Source organism: Coffea arabica, chromosome 10c, assembly GCF_036785885.1.
Source record: "Coffea arabica cultivar ET-39 chromosome 10c, Coffea Arabica ET-39 HiFi, whole genome shotgun sequence".
NCBI lineage: Eukaryota > Viridiplantae > Streptophyta > Magnoliopsida > Gentianales > Rubiaceae > Coffea > Coffea arabica.
The window spans coordinates 17,424,708-17,434,975 of NC_092329.1; positions in this window are offsets into that span (position 1 = coordinate 17,424,708).

Genomic DNA, 10,268 nt, shown 5'->3' on the forward strand with positions numbered 1-10,268 from the left:
AAATTAAATGATTCATAGTGAAATGCCCATAAAGAACAGAATATTTGTTCATGTAATGGAGGAAACCCACAAAGAGTTGGTACTTTATGGGTCATTTCTTTTTTTAAAAAAATTTAATTTATGTTGAAAAGATAACCTGCCAGTTTTCGTTTTGTAAGAAATCACTGTAACACTTTTTGAATTTTACTTACAAACATTTATAAATTTATCATAAAATATATGTTTGAAAGTAAAATACCCATAAAAAGTTGGTACTTTGAATAGATAATGCTCATTTGCCCATAAACTACACTCTCTGAAGGCTATTTTGTTAATTACTTTGTAGTACTTTGTTATTCCTTTGCTAATACTACTTGGCATGTAGTACAAAAGATAAATCTGGCATAAATTTCTTATTCCATTGATAAAAAGACCTGCCTGCCTTATAACTATTGTAATGAAAGATATATCTTTAGAGTTTATAACAAATTATTACTTAAGTTTGAGAAAATTATAAAATATTTATGCATAGTTTATCAAGATACCATTCGCAATTTCCTAATAAAAAAATAGGGGCTAAATTGTAAAAGTTAGGGTGCCATAATAGAAATAATAAAATTGGTGTATTACATATGGGGGTTAAATTGCAAAAGTTAGAGTGCCATAATAGAATTAATGAAATTGGTGAATTACATATGGGGCTAAATTACAAAAGTTAGGGAATAATAATAGAATTAAAGAAATCGGTGTACTACATATGGAGCTAAATTGTAAAAGTTAAGGTATCATAATGGAATTAATGGAATTTTTTACAACATTTGGGGCTAAATCGCAAAAGTTAGGGTGACACAGTAGAATTAATGAAAGTGACTTAAAAATAATTATTTTAAACAGTGACAATTAATTCTTGTCACTAAATCCGAATCGGTAGAGTGACAGTGACGATATTAGAAGTTGTCACTATAGAGATCATTTTAGTGACAACTTTTTCAAGGTCGTCACTGAAGACTTAGTTGCTTTGAGCAATTATGACAACTTTCCTTGTCGTCACTAAACAACCACGTTTTGTGACGACTTTTGTCGTCACTAAAAAATGTTGTCACTAATGACCATATTTCTTGCAGTGTAGTTTGTGACGAAAATAACGGGTCGTCACTAAACATTTGGTTGCTTTGATGCAATTGTGACAACTTTAGGTGTCGCGACTAAAGAAGCTCCTTTTGTGACGACTTATTGTCATCACTACAAAATATTGTCACTAATAACTTTTTTTTTCGTGATCAGTGACGACAACAAAAAGTCGTCCGTAAATAACTTAAATTAATATTTAAGTAACTATGACTAGTTTAATAAATCATCAAATTTTAAAAAAAATTAAATTAATATTGAGGCTCACAATTAAATAAAGTCATAGTTAATAAATCATCAAATTTAAAAAAAATAAATTAATATTGAGGTTCACAATTAAATAAATGCATTAGAGATGTTCAAGTTAGTGATGATACTTATGTTGTCACTAACTACACTATAGTTTTATTGACAAAAATTGGTCGTCAATAAACATAAACAGTGACAACAACGAAAAGTTGTCAAAGAAAGTGGTAGAATTACTGACAACTTTTATCAAGTCGTCACTATCGCAAAACTCGCGCCTTCCAAGTCCCATGGCGCGAAGTAGTTTTGTGACGACAATTAAAAGTTGTCACTGAAAACTCAGTTGCTTTGAGTCAATTGTGACAACCTTCAAAGTCGTGACTAAACAACCTCATTTTGTGACGACTTTTTGTCGTCACAAAGAAATGTTGTCACTAATGACCTTTTTTCTTGTAGTGGCGTATGGCTCATGATTAAGGCTAAAGTGAGTATCTTATTAACCTAAGTTTTGAATAATCAGACCATGACATCTTGTCTTGGTTACTTTTAGGGTTTAACGGTGGAAATGAGCACAACCCGGAACCTTTAGCTTTGGTCTACTTTAAAAAGTGAGTGTCCCTTGCATGTATATGCTTTAGATGACTATGTGAAATGTTGTGAATATTGCCGGAATATTAAATGCTTTCCAATGACTGTTAAATAAATTTTCGATGGGCAAGTGTGTACTTTATCGCACTCAAACCAAGCAAAAGCGAATTTTCAATAATTGAATGCTACTTGTGCATAAATGTAAACCTTTTGGCTGAATTGGGCCCTTGCCCTTCGTTGCCAGTCGACTCGAGCTAGAAGCGGACTCAGTCGAGCGGCTGGTGACCCTGGGACAATGTTTGGTATACTCGAGTATTACCACGAAATCTAGTGGAGAACTGGCTAGTGAATTCAATGCAATGAAATCGATGAGTCTATTTTCTAACGGTGTAAGTTTTGTGATTTTTCGACCTACGGAACTGAAGTTGTACTTTTTCAAAGAATGTCGCCAAAGCTAAAAAATTTTGTCAAATGAATTGAGTAGAACTTGGAAAACTTTGAGAAAATTTTTCTAGGTTTTAAATTTTAATTGGTGTGATTTTGGATGGTTTTGTGGCATTAAACAAGTGTACTTTATAGCCCTAGAATGCACTTGGACATTCTTCGATTGGCTTTCAAATTTGTCTTTGAGTATTGTGTTTTGAGATGCCGAATTTAGATAGGTGTATGGCTCATGATTAAGGCTAAAGTGAGTACCTTATTAACCTAAGTTTTGAATAATCAGACCATGACATCTTGTCTTGGTTACTTTTAAGGTTTAATGGTGGAAATGAGCACAACCCGGAACCTTTAGCTTTGGTCTACTTTAAAAAGTGAGTGTCCCTTGCATGTGTATGCTTTAAATGACTATGTGAAATGTTGTGAATATTGCCGGAATGTTAAATGCTTTCCAATGATTGTTAAATAGATTTTCGATGGACAAGTGTGTACTTTATCGCACTCAACCCAAGCAAAAGTGAATTTTCAATAATTGAATGCTACTTGTGCATGAATGTAAGCCTTTTGGCTGAATTGAGCCCTTGCCCTTCGTTGCCAGTCGACTCGAGCTAAAAGCAGACTCGGTCGAGTGGCTGGTGACCCTGGGACAATGTTTGGTATACTCAAGTATTACCATGAAGTCTGGTGGAGAACTGGCCAGTGAATTCAATGCAATGAAACCGATGAATGAATGATTTGAATACTAAAGGAGTTTTCACTTGCAAATATTTTCTAATGTCGGAGGGATAAGGAAAATGGTTGGCGAATGAATGAATGAATGGCTCCAAGTGAACATGAATCCTTTCAATGAATGAATGATTGATTTTTGAATGACTGCTTGTTACTGTGCCAAGTGTGCAAAGTGCTAAATGTAAATGTTCCTGTGTTTACTTGCTTGTTTGCTTGTTTGGGAACCTCATTGAGCTTTTAGCTCATCCCATTAATTTGTTTTCCTTACAGGGGTGGAGGTTGAAGCAAGTAGCCGTGAACTAGTGTATATAATCTCCGTACTTGTACTTTTGTAGATGAGATGAATTTGGAATCTTTAGAAATGTAATCCTATGTTTTAGTCTTGGATTGTAAATTAAGTTTGAATTGTTGGTTGGAAATGGAACTTTTATGTTAATTTCGAGGCTTGAACGGCTATTTGAAGAACGTTAATGAGTGAGTTCTAATGAAACCTAGGCAGGGCAAACCCTTGGGTACGCCCTAGGGAGAGGTGGGGTCGTTACAGTGATGGCGTGGCGTAATCTTTAATTTGCATGGCTGCTAAGATTCTGTGAAAAATTTTCAAAGTCAATCAAAAAGAATTTTTTTCCTCTCATCTTTACAATTTTTTATAATTGAATTACCTCATTGGTCATCCCTTATCAAGTTCCCCGAGATTAACCTTCCCCTTGGAGATTTGTTGCTAGAAGCTGGATCCGAAAATAAACATGACAAAAAGGGCTATTAGTGAGCAATTTAACAAAGGTATGGGTATTCAAAGAACAATCATGGACGAGGAATCGCTATGAATAATGCATGCAAATATAAAAGTATCAATCATGGTGATATTGGTCGAAAGCATTGGTCACATTAGACACACGACAAAGCGACATGCAAATGTTCAAGTACCAATCACGTTCTAGACATCAGGGATGCATCAAAATAAACACGCAAAGTCTATTGCCGAAGTTTCTTTTAATGATTAAGTGCTGAAAAGAAAAGTCTTGGGTACCTAATAAATAGCAAATGGTATCGGCAGAATGCAAATAGTGGGTGGCACCAATTTAGTAGAGGCAGCCGTCAAATTTTTCACTTTAAAGCATGATTGTTCATAGTACATCATCAAATATTCACATTAAAACATGACTGGCAGCCATAATATACTAATCAATTCTTGGTGGAAAGTTTGGTGCGAAACTAGCAAAAACAATGATTCATACGATACTTAGCATTTTACATGGAAAATAAATATAGAGCACCACGTGCGACCTCCAAATAATTCAAGAGTAGCTTGGCAAAGGTGATGACCAACTTCAAATTGTTGCTATTAGTCAAAAAGGCAGCAAAGTGGAATGAGTGACGGTAGCAGTAAATAAAGATGTAGCAGCGGCAACTCTTGACAGCAATCTTCGTGAATCAAAAGGAAAGGAATTTTTTTTTTGGAGCAAGTTCACGGCTTTGGACTTGGGAATTTATAGAAGGAGTTTCTACTACAAATTCGGGAGGAAGGTGAGTTCAAGTGTAACTGGCTTCCTAGTCCGCCTGAATTGTCTAAGGAATGTCTTCGTTCTAGAGGTTCCTAGCAATTAAATTGGCTGTCAGACTGATCATCTAAAGGGAAGTGAATTCTAAGCTGGTTTCGGAAGCTTGCTTCCAGAAGAAGTTGGTTTATTATTCTGTATGATTATAAAAGATAAAGCTTCAATTCATGTTGGCCTTGGAAGGAATTATTTTCGCAACCAACTTCTATAGGCTAATTAACTCCTTAAAGGATTGTGTTGGGTTGCTCTTCAAGCTTCGGGTTTTATCACTAAAAAAAAGGGGAACTTAATTGTTTAAGTTTATCAAGGATACAAATCCTAGAAGTTCGACAAGAGAATGCTTGGTTCGGACTTTGAAACTTGTGAAGCGGTGGAGTTCATTATTGATCAAGGAACAAGATACTTGTCTTATAATTGGACTTGGAAACTTTCTAGGCCAATGGAAAGGTGTTTTGCATGTAAGGTGCACATAGAATAAAAGCTTGATTAATCATCTACGAAATAGAATTCCATGTGAAGTTTGATTAATCACCAATATGATTCCTATTCGGTCATTGAAGTCTTTGTGCGGTCAGCTTCTTGCTTAGATGACTTAATTCACAAGAGTTATCTCCTAAGAGTTTTGAATTCCAATTATACAAGAAAGAAAACTTAAGCAAATTAAAGAAAGTCAAAACTTGTCTATTCAAGTTGTACTCTTCGCAAACAAGTTTCGTGGAGACATTTGTAGACAATGAAATTTTAATTAATTCTTAAAATTACCATTGGTCTATAAATTATTTTTATAACTTATTTTTATCCAATTGGATATTGCCATATGTCATGTACACTTGGCAAAATGGTTATTAAATGGCCAATTACATTTCGCCATGTGTCAAGTTGAGGTGTCCCAATCAATTGAAATTACTAGGATGTCTCCGCCAATCAAATCATATCATGTTACATGTCTATATGACTTGACAAAATTTTGGATAGATATCTAAATATTTATTTCTTATTAAATAGATAATATTTAGAATTGTTTAATCTATATGTATTTCTTATATACTGCAATAACTTGTCCAATCACATGGCGCCACGTCACGTGTCCCTACAAACTTGGCCAATCAAGGAACTACTCATTGATATTATCTCTTTATTAATAAATACAAAATGAAGAGATAATATTTAAACTGGCACAGTCCTAATATGACTACACGTCTTGGAAGACAAGTAGAGTGGTATACATGTTTTCAACCCTTTTACTATGGCTATAAATAGGGGTCCCTCTACCAAGTCAAGGGGACATCAAGAGGCATCTCATGCACTCAAGTATTGTAGCTCCAAGTTACAAAAGTCTGGATCGTCAAGCTCTTCAAATCTTCTATATATCAAGACTTGAGTCTTCAAAAATCTTCTAAATTCTTCAAATCTTCCATGTCAAGATTTGAAAGAATTAGTGGTGGATCCAAGAACAAGCTACGAAGCCCTTGGATTAGCGTTCGAAGGGAAGAATCGAAGGAAACTCTCTGCATACTCGAGAAAATTCTGGAGACTGTACTTACCTATTTTCCTAAATTTATATATTGCATATTTGTCGTGTGTTTTTTTCTTATCGTTTTGCAGACTTGAAATTTTATCGCATACAATACCAAAAGCTTTTTTACTGTAGTTTTCCAATTATGAAGTGAGAGTGATGGTATTGACAAAGAAAAAGTGTACTACATTTTAAAAATAAAATTACAAAATTTTCACCAGTAAAAGAAAATGTGCCTTCCAAGAGGCCACATATTTTTTAATTCATAAAAAAAAAAAAGATTGCCATCATTTTAAATGAATTGGAGTACTCTAATTTTTTTTCCCATGGGCTACATAGTAACTTTGAACATTTATTTTCTTAATATCTTTTGTTAGTTAGGGAAAAGTTTCACTTCCTAATTGAAATTTTTTTAAAAAATTAGAATAGTTCAGGCACAATAAATATATGCATTTGGACCTTTATAGTCCTTGATTTTATTGTTTGGAATAGCTTCGTATGGTGGATATTGAAATAAAAAAGTCTACATAGGCTTTAATTTATTAAGAGTAAGAATACATGAATCACCGTTTAATTCTTTAAAAGCGAACATCTAAGTATTTGAGACATTGGGGATCCAATTAGAGAGGTTACTCTATAATGGGCCAGTATGCCCAAATTCATAGGTACCAATTCGAAGGTTGTTCGTACTTGATTCTTACAAGCTGTTGTTTGCAAAAGAAAGGTGGTCCAAACTCTCTAAACTCCAAATAGAACTGGGGATTTTACCCGAAAATTGATTGTTTGATAGGTCTAATGATTCCAAATCCTTTAATTCTCCCATCCTTGGTGCCAAAGGTCCTTTTCAGGAAATTCGATGACAAGTTGATTTCCCGGAGATCTTTAAGACTCCACAAGCTCACTGGAAGAGTAGAGGTTAATCTATTGAAAGCTATGTGAAGATATTTAAAAAATGTAAGATTATTGAAACATCCTGAAATTGAACCGCTAATCTGATTTTGACTTAGGTATAAATGTTCCAAACTCTGCAAACCACAGAGATCACAAGAGAGCGAACCAGTGAGAGAAATATTGATAAGATCCAAATACCAAAGAGTCTATTTGGATTATTGAAACATCCTGAAATTGAATCGCTAATCTGATTTTGACTTAGGTATAAATATTCCAAACTCTGCAAACCACTGAGATCACAAGAGAGTGAACCAGTGAGAGAAATATTGATAAGATCCAAATACCAAAGGGTCCATTTGGATTATCTATTTTTTGGTGTGATTTTTAAATATTTTATTATAACCATATAGTTCAAAATTTTTTATTGTAGATGTTTTTAATGATGTTTTGGGATGTTTTTTAAAATATATTTTGGAATATTTTTAAAATTTTAAATTTTAATGGAATATTTTTAAAATTTTATAAAATCTTACGATCACCGACCACTACTACACCCCACCCCTCCCCTCCTGCCTACCTTCTCTGCCACCCCTTGCCCCTCCCTCCCTCTCTGATCGTAGGTTGTGACCAGAAAATGATCGCTGCCTGCGACTAGAGAAAGGAAGGGGGCAGCGGGAGAGACGTGGGGAGGAAGAAGGAGGCTAGGGGAGAGGAGACAGAGGCAGGAGAAAGAGGCAGGAGAAAGGAGGAGGAAGAAAGGGGAGGAAGAAAGAGAGGAGAAATGGGAGAGGAAAAGTAAGGAGGAGGAGGAAGGAGAGAGGGGGAAGGGGCAGTAGGTGATGGTGTGTTTTTGGTGGTTGGTGGTGGTGGTATGGCGGAGGGAGAGAAAGTTTTTTTTTTTGTATTTTTCTTGGTGAGTTGTTTTTGATATATTGTGCGGATGCGGTGTTTTGGAGTTGCTTTTGTTTGTATATTATTGTAGCATTATATATAAAAAACTTATTTTTCAAAAATTGAGAAATCCAAATGGAGCCAAAGCTTTTGCATACCCCATATCGTAGTTGGAATTGAACCAGTCCAGCTATTGTCACCTAAACCTAAAATTGCTAAATTGCTCAAGTTTCCAATGCTGTCTGGAATGTTCCTTTTGAGCCCATTGTTCTATACATCTAACGATTGAACAAAAAAAGAAAGCTTTCCAATAGATCTCGGAGGAACCCTATTTAACAGATTGTCTTTCACCATTATACGCCTTAAAAATATGCAACCTGTGAGGGAAATGAAGAGACCCAATTCTAGAGATGTCAAATTGTTAGCAAATAGATCTATAACTTCGAGACATCTCAAACTTCCAATGGAATTGGGGATTTGACCACTGAATTTGTTATGATCAAAGAGATATTGTAGCTAGTTTTGAATAGTTTGAAATAGAGGCAGGTATGGCTCCACTGAAGTTATTCCAAGTAAGATAAATATCTTCCATATTGTGTTGGCCATCGCACATATTTGACGGAAAAATGCCATATAAATTATTGTTAGAAAGGTCGAATACCCTCAGAGTTGAAATGCTGAAAATCTCAATTGGTATCGAACCATTTAAGCTATTCTATCCCAAGCAGAGGTGGGCACGGGTTGGGTATCCGTCCCATCCACCATATAACTGACCCGACCCGTACCTTGCAGGTCAATCATTTTCTAACCCTTATCCATCCCGCATATTAGCAGGTACCCAATTATAGGATACCCGCTGAGATATGGTCAAGCCAACGGTACCCGCCCCGCTCCACTTATCATTTAAGTTTTTAAAAAAAAATAATTTATACTAATTTAATTTCATATTTTACATATTCATCTAAGATTTAATAAAGATTTTTTTCTCAAAAACAGTCTCCCACCAAAAAACAAGCATGCGAAGAGAATACAAGATAAAGGAAAAAAATTAAAAGAATTTAAAATCAATAAAAATTTGAAATAAATAGCACATTTTTTTTAAATATATGTTCCACATTAATTAAACTCTTTTTCATAAAACATAAGATTATGACCTTTACAAATAAATCTTGTAAACAAACTATAGTCTCTCATATTTGTAATACAATTTGTTTAATAAAATTACTTAGTTAACTCTAAATTATTAGTTGATAGTATGTATATAAAAATGAAAAAATAAAAAATATATATGTGGGACGGATCAGGTATCCATGGATTTTTAATTATGTAATCCTAATCTACCCCTTATCTTAGTGGGTATCCGACCCTTTTTTGACCCAATTAAATAATACAAATCGGTATCCTAATTTTCGGATCAGATTAAATATGGCAAATTTTCGAGTTAACGAATAATTTTGCCCACAGCGTCCCACGAGTGCTTGCTCTCTGTGGGTCTCTCCTTGCCTCTCTACAACTCTCCTCTTCCCTAGTCACTCTAGTGGAAGTCTCCAATTCGTTCCTCTCTATTCCTTTTCCTAACCTTCATATTTCTTAATACTTAGTAGATTCTACTATTCCTCTTTGATCTCTAATTTTCTGGTCTTACCATTTTTCCTATCTTAAAGTTTTACTTTTCGGAGTCTCATGCACTTTTCTCTATCCTTGCAGGTTTCTTAGTGAGAATTAGAGTTTGTTTTGTCCTTTTTCTTCCTTATTGTCACTGCATGCTTGACATCTCTAGTCATGGCAGAGGAGCTAGAAAAATTGTGCCAAAAACTGAATCTGAGTGAGGATGAGGAAGAAGTTATGCTCATGCCTAGTGCTAATGAAGACTCAAGAAATTCCACAGGGGATCCTTATATTCTGGTAAAGTTATTCATGTGAAAAACTTTTAATGGAGAAGCACTAATGACCACTATGAAGAAGGCATGGAACCCATCATCGGGTCTTTCACACACTGTAGTCGGAGATAATCTATTTTTATTCAAGTTCAATGACATCTTAGACAGTAAGAAAGAAAGTGCTGGTAGGTGCCCTTTGGTCTTTTGACGAGAATCTTCTTGCTATATGTGACTACATTTGCAATATTCAACTATCAAAGGTCAAAATAGAATGGTGTCCTTTCAGGGTTCAGGTTTATAATCTCCCTATCAGTTGGATGATTGGGCAAACAGTTGAGTTCATTGGGATTAAACTTGGGATCTATGAAGGTTTTGAATCAAAGGGTGATCAATTTTCTTGGGGCAAATATCTTCGTATCCGCA